At 46.8% G+C, this 14832-nt stretch overlaps 1 pseudogene; it reads left to right on the top strand.

Moving 5' to 3' along the window:
- The first annotated feature begins 251 nt into the window (after window positions 1-251).
- LOC121166339 overlaps window positions 252-14832 on the top strand; it is a 41184-nt pseudogene continuing 26603 nt past the window's right edge.

Below are 14832 nucleotides of genomic sequence, written 5' to 3' on the forward strand. Positions count from 1 at the left end.
CCTTAAGGCAGACCCTGATGAAGTTCCTGACTTGGGCCTGATCCAGCCCTGATCTTTGAGCCATTCGGGAACGACAGGGCAGCTGAAAGTTTTGTCTCTCTCCAGCTCTCTCTGCAATTCTTGCCAACAAGTACCTGGTGAACTTGTAGACAGCGCTGTTCCTGGCTCCCCAGCAGGTGGCGGCCCCGCGCCCTGGCCGCACGCCCGCTGCATCCCGCCGGCAGCACAGAGGCTCGCGCGGCCCGGGAGCGCGCTCGCCCCGCAGCTCGGGCGGCTGGCAGGCGGGCTGGCGCCGGTCGCGTCGGCCGGCAGCAGGGCCCATGTGGAAGCTCCTCCCGGCCGCGGGCCCAGCCCGAGGTAAGGACAGAGAGGGACAGAGGGCCCGGGTTCGGAGGAGCGCCAACGCGGGGAAGGAAGTCGGGGAGGGTCGCTTCCGGTCGGGTCCCCTTACCTTCCGGGGCACGGCGGAACGGGAAGGAAACCGGGGGTCGGGCACGCGCGTGGTGGTCCCGGCTGCGCCGTGGCGGGGAAGGCCGGTTGTCCTCGGCCCCGGGGTTGGGCGGGTGGACGCCCGGCCCTGTCCCGCGCTGTGCAGTGGCCGTGGGACCCCGGCGCTGTGCAGTGGGCATGGGCGGTGGGGCGGCTGGCCCTTCGCTGAGCCCTGGCTGAGGTGGCTGAGGAGAAACAGGTGCACGGAGAAGCTTTCTGTTGTTTCCTTGCTGTCAGCAAGAGGGGACAGCCCAGACGTTTTCTTTTTGAAAGAGACACCAGAATTTTGCATCTCCGAGTTCACTGGCCTAGATGTGTCCAACACTGGGGCTGGTCAGGCCCAAGCCAGGAACCCCGGGATGCAAGGGCCTCAGTTGCTGTCTGTCAGAGTGCGCCTTGGTGGTGCTGGGCTGGACCCCCTGCACAAACCTGGGATGCTGGTGTCCCAGGGGAGCTGCAGCAAAAGCCAGGCCACTTCACCCCGCCCCTTTCCTGTGTGTCTGCACTTCTCTAGTGGAAGTTGCTAGTTGCCTGCCTGCTGTTTGTGGTCCTTATTGGCTGATAAAAGAAAGGGTAAGCCGGGAAAGCCATGATTGCCTGTGTGCTCAGGGTGTTCAATTGTGAGGCAGTGTTGACTGGCTATGTAAGGAGGATTAAAAAAAAAAAGATTTCTTAATTTCACTTGAATGAGAGCAGGAAAGACAGAGAAGTCCTCAATTCTCGGGATGGCCTCCATGGCCAGAGCTGGACCAGTGCATAGCTGGCAGCTAGAAGCTTGTCTCATTTGCCCTACAATGTGGATACAGGGGTGCAGGAAATTGGGTCATGCTCCACTGCTTTCCCAGCCAGAAGCAGGGAGCTGGATGGGAAGTGGAGCAGCTTGGGGTTGAACCAGTGCCCACATGGGATGCCAGCACTGCAAACTGAGAATTAATATGATCTGGCCTCTGAAGGACTTTTGTAAACACCAATACAGGCATTCCTATGAACTTGGACCAGTGCAAGGCCAGACCATAGAGATTTCAGTTTGTCTCGTGGCTCTCAGGGTTCCTGTGGATGTGTGGAAAGCAGACAGACCTGAGACAAATTGAGTTTGGCACAGCATACCTGAGGAAAGGCTTCATGAATCAAGGTGTGGCCCGAGCCAGTGGAGGTTGAGAGAGCAGTACCCAATGAGACCATCCAGGTCCTCTGAGGTCTTGGCCACACCTTCAGGTGGGTGGCACCAGCATTGCCCACCCATTTCTTAACTAATCAAGAGATCACCAATGGGGAACATCTCACCTGTAGGTTCCCCGCCCAACAAGGAGGGGTCAAGGAAGGCTTAAAACCCCTAGACCCTTCCTCAAACCTTTGGTGTCTCTCTCTCCCTCCTCTTTCGAGAGCACCCCACCTCCCGGCTTCTCTTCCGGAGGTGCTTCCCCTTCCTTCCCTTCCCTGCTCCCTGGTCCCTTCGCAAATAAACTTTTCTGTTTGCAACAGATTCCCGGCTTTTTATTTCTATACTAAGCTGAGGAAAGAACCCACCGGGCATTTCTGGTAACACCCAACAGTCCAGCAGTCGGTAGGAGGTGACTTCCAGAAACAGCGGGATTGGTTAGTTGCAGCTCACTGTTGGCCTGGTCTGAGTGTGCAGTGAGAAGGCATTTGCCCTCAGGACCTGGTCTGAGTAGGTGACAGGCTGAGACTTAGCCATCTGTTACATGGATAGCACTGCTCAGGGCAGGCATTTGGCACTGTGTAGCAGGGCTAGCCTGGGAGTCCTGTTCAGCCTGTCTCCAGCTGTTGGCTAAAGTGCACCCTTGGCCACAGCTCAGAGTTGAATTACTGCCACCTGTGGACAGACCAAGTTTGAGTCCTGGGCTCAGATACCCTGGATATTTGGGCAGTGAGTCAGAACGTGTATCCCTGTCCCCCAAATAAGTAAAGTAAAAATTTACAAACAAAGAATAGGGGCTGGTGTGATGGCTCAACTGGCTAATCCTCTACTGTTAGCACTGGCATCCCATATGGGCACTGGTCCTTATCCCAGCTGCTCCACTGCCCATCCAGTGCCCTGCTTGTGGCCTAAAAAAGCAGTCCAGGACGACCCAAAGCCTTGGGACCCTGCACTCAATATGAGAGACCTGGAAGAAGCTCCTGTCTCCTGGTCTCAGATCGGCACAGCTCTGGTATTGTGGCCATTTGGGGAGTGAACTAATGGATGGAAGCTCCAGTCAAGTTCATATTGGGACTTTACTTGGGATTTCAGTAAATGTATACTTTGGGAAAGCAATTCCTTTCACTGTTGTTATTCCTTGAGAGAAATGGTATGCCCTTGCATTAATGTAGGTGATCTTTTGATATTCCTCAATAAGGGTTTAATAGAAAATGGGGGTTTAATTTATGTAAAACTGATTAACATTGAAATAGCAAACTAAAATATTTTCTTGGCATATCATGAATTTTATCCTATATAATGTACACATTTATGTATGTGTGTTTGTGTCTCATTTTATTCCTCTTAGAACCATACAGACTTTTGACTGGCACTGAGTACATCGTTGGAAGGAAAAACTGTGCTATTCTAATTGAAGATGATCAGTCAATCAGTCGAAATCATGCAGTGTTAACTGCTAATTTTGCTGTGACCAACTTGGTATGTTCCTGATTGTATTTTGCTAGCTTGCCGTGAGAGTTGAAATCAGTATATTGCCTTGATGTGAGAGAGAGAGAGCTGTTTGAGCATTTTATGCTTTTGTTTCAGTGACTTAGAAACTTGGAGAAAGTAGGTTGTATTTGTATTTGTTTACTTAACAACATTGACTGTTCCGTGGTGAGAGTTATTGGGCTTAGCTGTGATACATTCCTGATGCTCGCTCTTAAAGAGAGTATGTGACTGATGGACACAAAGTCTGGGTGTGTAAAGGGAGGCTCCACAGTGGGAATGACGGTTTTCCCGGGGAAGACAACTGTTGCTTCTGATCCACAGCTCTTTTGAATGGCTTGGAAGGTATTTGTTAGCTTTCACCAGAACCACGGGTGATGAGAGTGATAAAAATATGTGAATAAATACGTTCAAAATCATCGTGGTAGGAACAAGAAAGTGAAAGTAAGCAGTTAGTTTGAACAAATGTGACAAATGCACAAGTGATGGATTACTTTACTGGCATTTAGGTTTTGTGTCTATTTGTGTTGTAGAAAAGCATTATTATAGAAGTTGCAATAGAAAAAATAAAATTATTACCAAAAATCAGAACCTCTAGGCTTTATGCCTTGTTTTTACTCGCCCAGTGTTTACCATGTGCTTTTGATAATGTAAACAAAACAAAACGAAAACGTAGGACTGAAGCTGTCATGTTATGCATGAAGCAAACTGCTGCCAATCATAAAATTCTCAAGTGTGTGAAATGGAAGGGTTGGGAAAGTCCCAACTGATTTACAGAAATAAAGAAAAATGTGTGTTCCAAGAGTTATAATTCTGAAATTCAGAGATTTTCTTGAATGGAGATATTTATGTTAATTGCTAATTAGTCCTTTGAAGGCAGCCAGAACAGTAGCTGTCATTCCCTGTGGTGGCAGGATATGCAGCTGTTTATTATTTTGCCCTTTTCAAAAGTTATCAAATGTCTCCTGTAAATCGTTTCCCCCTGGATTGTATGTACTTGAGCTGTAAAAGACTTGTAATTACTTCTCTAATTTTCAGAGTCAAACTGATGAAATCCCTGTATTGACAATCAAAGATAATTCTAAATATGGTACCTTTGTTAATGAGGCAAAAATGCAAAATCACCTTCCCCAAACTTTGAAGACAGGGGATAGAGTCACCTTTGGAGTGTTTGAAAGTAAATTCAGGTATGGATTTGTTTATTTAATTTTTGTTGTTAAAGATTTACTTTTACATGAAAGGCAGATGAACAGAGAGAAGGAGAGACTGTCTTTACTAGTTCACTTCCAAGTTGCCACAACAGCCAGAGGTGGGCCAATCTGAAGCCAGGAACCAGGAGCCTCTTCTGAGTCTCCCACATGGCTTAGGAGTCCCACAAATTTGGGCTTTCCTTGACTGCCTTCTCAGGCCACAAGCAGGGAGCTGGATCCACATTTGGGAAGCTGGGGTATGAACTGTTGCCCATATGGAATCCTGGTGGAAGCATAGTGTACCAAACCAGTGGCACTGGCCCCACACTTTTTAAATTAAAGTGGACAATTTTATTTCACAACAATTGAATGTTAAAGCAAAGATAAGGATTATAAGATGAAGTATAATTGACTTCCCGTTTAGCACAGTAGTGAACTCTGTGGTTGGTATATTTTGTGGATCACAGGTGGGGGGTGACAGGTGAGTAAAAGTTTGTGTTAGTCCCTGTGAGTTGTGATAGGAGCCTCGTTTGTTTGATGCTTCATAAGTTAAAATGTAATGTTGATGTTGGCCATGTCTTTTTCTTCTTTGGGAACACAAGACTTAGGAGGTAAGAATTTCCTAAGTTACAAATTTATAATGTGTCAAAATTAAATGAATAATATGTTGTAAGCTTAAAGTTGTAAAGTATTGTAAAGTTGTAAAATCTTTGTAACTGTGATAACGTAACTTTATTGTCATTCACAGGGTAGAGTATGAACCTTTGGTTGCCTGTTCTTCTTGCTTAGATGTGTCTGGGAAAACTGCTCTAAATCAAGCTGTGTTGCAACTTGGAGGACTCACTGTGAACAACTGGACAAAAGAATGTACTCACCTTGTCATGATGTCAGTGAAAGTCACCATTAAAGTAAGTTGAACTGTGTTCCCATATTAAAACAAGTTCTGGGACCTTGAGTGAACTCACCACAGCACAGAGTTAGCACCATGTGTCTCTTCTGTCAGATTGTCTTCCTCCAGTCTCTGACATTGTCTCATGGTCTCATGCTCCCTCAGTTAAGCTGTAATCACACAAAGATTTCTTTGCTGTATCTTTAAAGCCCTGAAATGTATGGATATGTACCTTCCAAAGATGCTGACTAGTCATTAAAGCAGTGATGTATTTTGGTATATTTTCAGGTTTTGCATTTTCATCAGATTTGATATATCCAAAGGTAATTGAAGAATGGCGTTTAAGATGTGATTTGTTAAACAGGCTGACTGTGCAAAAGATATGTGGGATTGTTTTAGGCTGTGTTTGAAGATGCAAAAACCTTTTGTTATAATTAATTAAATATTAGTGTTATATTCTAATTTATACATAAATGGCTCTTACGTGTGTACATATATGTGTATGAAATAGCTGTCAAAGAGAAAGGCTCACTGCCCAGATTGAACCTGAAGTTAAATTTGTACCATGGTGAAGTTACCCTGAACAAAGATAGTTTCCTCTTGGAAAATTTAGGACATTGATTTTTTTGCTGCTGCAGCAAGACTAACTTAAAAAATACTCATGTTGATAAACTCACAGGTAATAGATTCGTAAAACATTTGTAAAACCAAAATTCATATGCATGAGGACATATTTAAATGTTAGCTCAGCATAATCCCCCTTAAGATATTAAGTTACTCAAATGGAGTAGGTAATGATACATGGGTTTAGAAGGTCTGAAATAAGGTCAAAGATGCTTTGATTGTCTTGGGAGATTTTGCCAAGTCCTCAGAGCTGGACACTTCTAGCACCTGACATGCTAATGACCACCATTAGAGACACCACCATGGAGTGTGCAGCGTTTCTTCTTTGGTGTTTCTGATCACTTTTTGGTAAAATAAATAAATAAATAAATAAATAAACCCTGATCATTAAATTAGTTTTTGCTCAGCGTTCTCAAAGCATAGTTAGGCTTACAGGGTTTTATTTTGTTTTGTTTTGCTTTTTGCTTTTGTTTTGTTTAGATTATTGAATGTTAGAACCAGAGGGAAACCTGAGGAGTATTTAGTTCAGCTTTTATATTTTGAAGAGCAAATTGCGACTCAGAGCAGTTACGTGCTTAGCCCAGAACTGCGCGTGTTGCAGTTTTATTCAGTCTTGTGTTGATTTTTTTTTTTTAATAATCTTAGTTTATTAGGGTACAAAGGGTCACGGGCTACAGGGTGAAAGTGGGTAATATCATTGTTTCCACACTAATATAATCATTTTGCCCTGTATGTAGGGTTAGGGGAGTAACAAAGGGGAAAGCCCCACCCTACCTCCCACCCATCCCCCATCCCCAACATGAGGTGCGCTCCAAGGGTCCTGCTCATGCAGTTTTGATAGTTCATCAGTTCTGGATTGCTGCCAATCTCTCCGTCCCAACCGTAATGAAACCTATTCAGAGTCCACTGGCTGACAGTCTCTTGATGGTTGGGGTTCCAAGATCAGCAGTTCAGTTGGAGAAATATCCAAAGAAACTTCATCTGAGTTGATCCCAGATCTGATTCTTGAGTGAGTTTGCTAGTACAGACTCCAACACTGTTCGTCACACCAATCAGCTTATGCATATGCTGGTCGTTGCGATTACTGGGTCCGTTCGGCTTCCAGCCCTGTCTTCCTTGTGAACCAATGGGTGTTGTAGTCCAGCTCGATTCTACCCACTTCATACTCGGTCTTCATGCAAACCAGTTGGAGCTGCAGCCTAGTTGAGGCGACTCCCCAAAACCCCTACCAGTTCTGCCCCCTACCCTGGTTCCCATGCTTGCCAGTATGCACTGCAGGCTTGTCCAGTCTGTCCCACATCCCAAGTAGCTCTCGCACACGTCAATGGACATTGAAGCCTGGTTCAACCCAACCAACCTATTATCCAGCCCATACACCCACTGGCAGGTGCCTTTCTGTCAAGCCACCCCTGCTCCTAGCCTGGGTTTCCTGCTGTCCAGTGAGGGTGGTAACCCTGAGGGAGGTGCCCACTATTTCCCTACTAGGCCACACCCACTCCTAGAGTATGCAGTCTCCAGGTAGTTTTGGCATTTGACTTGTCAGAATTGGCTCCTAGTACCAGCCTCTGCCAGCTAATGCTGTGGCTAAGCCCAAACACCCCTCAACCCACTCTAATTTTAACTTGCACCAGTCAGAACAGTCAGCTCACCGTGAGGCCCACAGGTGCTATAGCCCTGCCTAGTCTGAACTGCCCCCATCCGTATTCACACTTTCCAATGGAAGTAGTTATCCAGCAGGGGTGCCCACGTTCCCCTGTTGGCTTTGCCTCCTCCCTTATTGTCACATGTGCTGGTTGTGTGCTGCAGCCACATCTGGTACGGCTCATCTCACCTTGGCATTACTTGTTGTGTACTGGTATGTGTTGCAACCGAACCTGGCTCGACCCACACTCTGTTCTGGTGCTCGGATTCACCAGAAGGTAATGTGAACAGATTCAGGCTGGTCTGCCCCCAACCCATGCCATGTGTATGCCAGTGGGATAATTTTCATTGCCTGTTTTGGGTTGTTCCCTATTGTGCTTGTTGCGCTTACCTGCATGGGACTGTGTCCTGCCAGAGGAGTTGCCCGGGCTCCTCCACCAGAACCTGTCCCAATGCCAGTTTTCGCGCATACCAGTGGGTCCATGAGCCAGCACTACTCAGTTCGCCTGCTATCCTAGGAGGAACAGTGGCTTTTCCTGCCTGGCCTCTGACCCAAGCTGGTTCTTGTTGTTGGATATTTCAACCCAGCCATGGCTCTTCCATACCCCTACCAAGCTCACACATGGTTCAGTAAGGGCTGAGACCTAACCTAGTCTGTCACACAACCCTCCCCGGTCCTCCAGAGCACCAGATGGTGTTGGAATTTGGCCTGGCTTGGTGCTTCCCATCCCAGTCCACAATTGTGCCAAGTGAGATTACGATCGTATCCTGATCAGAATGTAGCCTCAGTTCCAGCCCATGCGCTCCTTGGTGGGAAACTCAACCCAGCTAGGGTGTCCTGTTATTTCCCCAACCGGGCCTCTGCCCTGCCATAGAGCAGGTGTAGGCCGGTGGTTGTTCTGTCTCTGTTTGGCAGAGCCCCTCACTTGTCGTGGCCCCTTGGATGCTGTGGCTTAGTGCCTCTGCCTCACACAGATCAGTATGTGCAAGGACCTACCTGGCATGAGCTGTGCTCCAACCTGATTTCTGTTGTTACTTGTGAGTTAAGGTTTGTTCAGCCTTGCCCCTTCTGTCCCCTTCCAGTGGCAGCCCGGCCCACCCCACATCCTGTTTAAAGATGCACATTTGGGTGCTGCTGCCTTGACCTACCCTGACTGTTGTGGATTCCTTTACCCATGAGTGATGGCAGATGTCGTGGTCACACCTAGCTTAGACCATTGCAACCCCAGCTTGGGAACTAACCCGGGGGATTTGTATTCCAAAGGGTTGGGCCCACACAACCCCACAGAGCCTACCCCCAGCCCAAGTTCTCTTGTGTGCTGGAGAGTGTCTTGATTTGCCAAATGTGACCACTCCACAACTCCAACACTCAGTCGGGCAATGGTACCCAACACTGCCAAAGAGGCCCCCATCCATAGCTTCGGTGTGGGCTAGTATATGGTGATCAGTGATGTTCTATACTAATATCCCATCTCTGTATTCATAATTGAGCTGTTGCATCTGTCTTACTAAAATTATCTTCTGGACACTTCCCCCAAACCACTAGGTCTTGGTCCCCTTGCCTGCTTGTATCTTTCATGACACTGTCACTGAGAATACCCGAAAATTCACTTTGCACCTACACTCAACCTAGTCTTAGTCATGAGTGACCCAGGCAGCAATTACATATCTTGAAAACCCCAGAGTTTGCCCTTCCGGGCGGCCAGCAGGCAAAGCCTGGCACCACTTGGTGCACTGGCCGCCCTGGGGGAGGCCGAGGACTCGTTCACTGCCTTGTGGCAGTGTCTTTGGCGTGAGTCCCCCGCATTGGGTCCGACCCGGCAGGGGCACCCCCCACAGTCGCCACACTGCAGGGAGCGTCAGTTGCCCCCAAGCCCAAGGACCGAACTCCTCCCAAACTCCCCCAGCCGCATGGTCTTAGCAGCTGGGCGGAGCTAGGAATTTCCACCCAGTTCCCAAGTTCCCTCATGGCGGACTTACCCTGAGGGAAGAGCTCTCTTGGGTCCTGGGGGAGGCCGAGGACTCGTTCACTGCCTTGTGGCAGTGTCTTTGGCGTGAGTCCCCCGCATTGGGTCCGACCCGGCAGGGGCACCCCCCACAGTCGCCACACTGCAGGGAGCGTCAGTTGCCCCCAAGCCCAAGGACCGAACTCCAGTCTTGTGTTGATTGAACTTAAATACTCTATGTTGCATTTGGATGATCTCATTCACATAGGAAGTTGGGATCTGTCAGATTCCAGTCTTTAGAGATACCCTCAATCTGGTCGCTCCTAACGCCTGCATTATTGAAAACATATGTATAAACTGTATAGTTGGATTATTTCCTAAAATATGCCAGCTCTTTCTTATTTTAATTGCCTACAGTAGTATTTTCTAGTCCTTTATGAGTTTGTGGATGTGTGTTACTTGAGGCTGATAGCTTGATTCACGTTAGTTCACAGTTTCGTTCTCTCTTTATGTGTGCATCAGCTTCCACTGAGCCTAACCAGTTGCTCCTTGATTTACTGTGTTGAAGAGGCTTTATTCTATACTCTTACTCCTTCTGAAAGCAGTAAGGCTCCAAAGAAATTTCCATTTATCTCTTAATGTGTATTGCCTCTGCAGGATGGGTTAGATTTCTTCAGCCTGAACGTGTACTTGTAATGTTTTTCAAATTGGAATGCATTTTTAAAGTCTTTGTGTTATTCTGCCTATCCCAAAGGACTACTGTGTCATTGGCTTCTGATAATTGAGTAGTTCTGGTTTGTGGTATAAAACTGAGCAAATATGAAATTCTATTTTACAGATTGTGACTTCGTTTATCAAATTAAGAAAAGGAAAGAAAACAATTATTAGAAAGGCATGTTTGTAGTTTATAACATGAATGTTTTCTTTAGAAGAAGCTATCGTAATGACTATATATATATATCCACATATATTTTCTTTCTTTTAGACGATTTGTGCACTCATTTGTGGATGCCCCATTGTAAAGCCAGAGTATTTTACTGAATTTCTCCAAGCAGTTCAGTCCAAGAAACAGCCTCCACAAATAGAAAGGTATATTATGTGTTTCTAATTAACAACATATGACAGAAAAGATGAGCGCATTGACTTTCGGTTAACTCTCTGGAATTCTAGATGTGATAGTTGCTGTGTTCCACATTTCTCTTGTGTGTGTGTATGTGTTCCATGTTAATGAAATTTTTTCAGTTAGTATGTAAAGAAAGAGTACCCCAAATTCTTAATTGGTTATTTCTTAGCTCTGTGAAACAGATGTTAACTGCTAATATATAACAAAAAACTGTTGTAGCATGGTAAATAGGTCAGCATTGCTCATGTGCCAGTGTCGGGGTCATGGGTGAGGTACCCTTGGTAGTGGGGCTGCAGCAACCCTCTTGGAGAACCACATATTTGCACGTAAATGTTGATGCCACTGGGCACTGCTTTTGTTACCTCATTTCAAAATGAGATCACTGACACAGTTTGGTAGCTCTAGATTAGTAATTCCATCTATAAAATCTGAGCACATGGCTTGCTCTCACCCTAATTGCTTGTTAAAAGAAATGTTGATTGTTGGTAATTGCAACAAAAGGTGGATGATACGTGCCAGATTTGTGAGCCACTAGACTTGGAGATCTGGCCTAGACTTGGAGTTTCTGGCCTTTTTTGTCTTTGAGGTGGCATCTGAGGACCTCAGCTGGTTTGTAGGAGCAGGCCAACTCATTCTAGTGCACCTGGACATGCTCCTCTCCTCTGCACTGGATTCAGGGCAGGCAGCACAGCATGCACTGTGTGTTTCAGCGCTAGGACAAACAGTCCACTCTGTGCTCCCTGAGATTGGGGATCCTGCCTTGTCTGGGACCAACCAGTCCTGAAAGCCTGGGGTTCTTGGTGACACCAAAGGCTGTTGGTTGGATCACCCCACATTTCCTGCCATGGGTGCGACTGCCTGTAACCTGTTAGACCCCTAACCTGCTGCCCAAAAGCCATCAGTGCGGCCAGATTGTACGATTACAAGCTTACATTGATTCTATAGAATGACTGGCTATTTCAAATGGCCTTAAGTTTAGGAGTGTTAAGCAAGTTAAGAATTTCCAAAGTATTTTTATCAGCATGTTGTAGTGTTACTAATATTTTTATTTTATAAGGATTTATTTATTCTTATTGGAAAGACAGATCAGGTTTATGACGAGAAAGAGAGACAGAGACAAAGATCTTCAATCTGCTGGTTCACTTCCCAAATGGCTGCAACAGCCAAAACTGAGCTGATCTGAAACCAGGAGCCAGGAGCTTCTTCTGGGTCTCCCAGATGGGCACAGGATCCCAAGGTTTTGGGCCTTCCTCTGCTGATTTCCCAGGCCATAAGCATGGAGCTGGATGGGAAGTGGAACGGCTGGAACACAAATCAGCACCCATGTGGGATGCCAGTGCTTACAAGACAAAGATTTAATCTCTGAGCCATTGCGCCGGGCCCACTCATTTTATTGTTAGAGCAGTAACAAAGTGGTTCATGTTCATAAGCATGTCTTATTGCATACATATGTATGAGCTATGTTTTTATAGGACTGACAGGTATAGATTTGTTAATATCAGCATCACCTGAAACACATGGTTATGTGTTATGCTACATCACGATGGGTATGAAGTACTGGGTAACAGTGGTAGTTTGTGATTTTTGTCCTTCTACTTCCAAAAATTTATTTATTTTATTGGAAAGGCAGATTTATAGAGAGTAGGACAGAGAGAAAGATTTTTCATTCCACTGGTTCAATGTCCAAGTGGCCGCAATGGCCAGAGTTGAGTCAATCTGAAGCCAGGAGCCAGAAGCTTCTTCCAAGTCTCAATGTGGGTGCAGATCCCAAGATGTTGGGCCATCCTCCAAGGCTTGTGCAGGCCACAGGCAGGGAGCTGGATGGGATGTGGAGCAGCCAGGACACAAAACTGGCAGTCAAATGGGATCCCAGGGCATGCACCGCAATGATTTAGCCATATGGGATCCCAGTGCTTTCAAGGCAAGGATTTAACCACTGAGCCATTGTGCCGGGCCTGCACATCCTCTTTTGATGTCACCTTCAGCCTCATACACATCCTTTGAAGTCCTGAGTGTGGACATGGTCACCAGGGGAAATGCAGAAGTAGGCAGGTGACAGAACCTTGGAGAGCCACTGTCAGCAGGCTTCCGTGGACGTTGTCTGAGATGCTGAGTCTCCTTTGTAGTTTGCTCTTTGCTTTTCTGCTGGCCCCATCCACGTGGCCTTTCATTTTCTGCCCTGGTGGCCCAATGTGGTGCTGACCTCCTCCAGAGTGGCCAGAAGAGGATCAGGGTAAAGCATACACACAGACGGCACAACAGCCTAGAATCACTGCCCATGTTACCTTGTAGATATTTGAAGATCTGGCCAAAGAATATCCAGTGCTGGTGACCTTGAAGGGAAAAGAGAGAGAAAGGAGGGAGGGAGAAAAGTAAAGAAGGCAGGCAGGCAGGCAGTAGTAGGTTCTTTTTTTAAATATTTATTTTTATCTGGGGCCAGGTGTAGTTGTCTAACAGCTAAAGTACTCACCTTGAACACACCGGGATCCCATATAGGTGCCAATTCTAATCCTGGCAGCCCTGCTTCTCATCCAGCTCCTTGCTTATGGCCTGGGAAAGTAGTGGAGGATGACCCAAAGTCTTAGAATCCTGCACCCACTTGGGAGACCTGGAGGAAGTTCCTGGCTCCAAGCTTTGGATCAGCTTAGCTTCAGCTGGTGCAGTCTCTGGGGTGTGAATTATCAGATGGAAGATCTTCCTCTCTGTTTCTCCTCCTCTCTGTATATCTGACTTTGCAATAAAGATAAATTAAATCTTTACATCATGCATATGGCATAGGTGGGGGGCAGACCAGGCTGAACCCATTCACATCAACTGCTGGCGAATCTGAGCACCAGCATAGAGTGTGAGTCAGGCCAGTTTCAGTCACAACACATACCAGTGCACATTAAGGAATGCCAAGGTGAGGTGAGCCATACCAGATGTGGTTGCAGTGCCCAAACAGCACACGTGAGAACTGGGGGGTCGAGGGGAGAGAGGAGGCAAAGCTGACAGGGGAATGTGGGCTCCCCTGCTGGACAACCACTCCCACTGGAGAGCATGAGTTGGAATGGGGGCAGACCAGACTAGGCAGGGCTACAACACCTGTGGGCCTCATGTGAGCTAGACTTGGGGAAGGGCCAGGTTTGGCTAACTGTTCCGACTGGTGCAAACAAAAATTAGAGTGGGTGAGGGTTAGTTGGGCTTTGCCACATCATCAGATGGCAGAGGCTGGCACTGGAGGCCAATTCTGTTAAGTTAAGTGCCAGAACCACCTGGAGAGTGCACAATTCGGAAGTTGGCTTGGCCTAGTAGGGAAATAGTGGGCACCTCCCTTGTGGGTAACCACTCCCACTGGAGAGCATGAAAACCAGGGCAGGGACAGGGGTGGCTAGACAGAAAGGCATCTGCAAGTGTGTGTGTGGGCTGGATAGTAGGTTGGTTGGGTTGAACTAGGCTTCAATGCCCATTGACAAGTACCAGAGCTAAATGGGATGTGGGACAGACTGAACAAGCCTGCGGTACATACTGGCATGCATGGGAACCAGGGTAGGGAGCAGGCCTGGTGGGGGTTATGGGGAGTTGCCCCAACCATGCTGCCGCTTCCCCTGGATTGTGTGAGAACCGAGTATGAAGTGGGTAGGATTGAGGTGGGCTACAACACCCATGGTTCAAGTAAATGACAGGGCTGGAAACAGAACTGACCCAGCAGTTGCAGTGACCAGCATGTGCATAAGCTGATTGGGGAGACAGACTGTGCTAGATCCTGTTCTTTCAAATTCACACAAAATCAGGTTTGGGATCACTCAGATGAAGTTTCTTTGGAGATCCCTCCAACTGCACTGGTGATCTCAGAACCCCAACCATGAAAAGACTATGCCAGCCAGTGGACTCTGAATAGGTTTCATAGTGATTGGAATGGTGAGACTGGCAGCAATTCAGACCTGTTGAACTATCAGAACTGCAAGTGGAGCAACCAGGATTTGAACCAGTGCCTGTATAGGGTGCTAGCACTGCAGGTATAGGACTGGCTAGCTATGCCAATGAGCCTGTCCATTGTGATTTTTTTATTACATAAACACCTTTATTTCTGAAACAGATGATCACTACTCTTGCGTGTAATGAACATAAAATTTTTACCCATGACAAAGTCATATTCAGTGCCACTGTGTATCCTTTTTTTCTTTTTCTTCTTTTGTTTTTTTTAAAGATTTATTTTATTTTTATTAGATAGGCAGATATACAGAGAGGAGAGACAGAGAGGAAGATCTTCTGGCCGATGATTAACTCCCCTAGTTAGCGCA

Source organism: Ochotona curzoniae, unplaced genomic scaffold, assembly GCF_017591425.1.
Source record: "Ochotona curzoniae isolate NIBS_2020 unplaced genomic scaffold, NIBS_Ocur_1.0 patch129, whole genome shotgun sequence".
Taxonomy (NCBI): Eukaryota; Metazoa; Chordata; class Mammalia; order Lagomorpha; family Ochotonidae; genus Ochotona; species Ochotona curzoniae.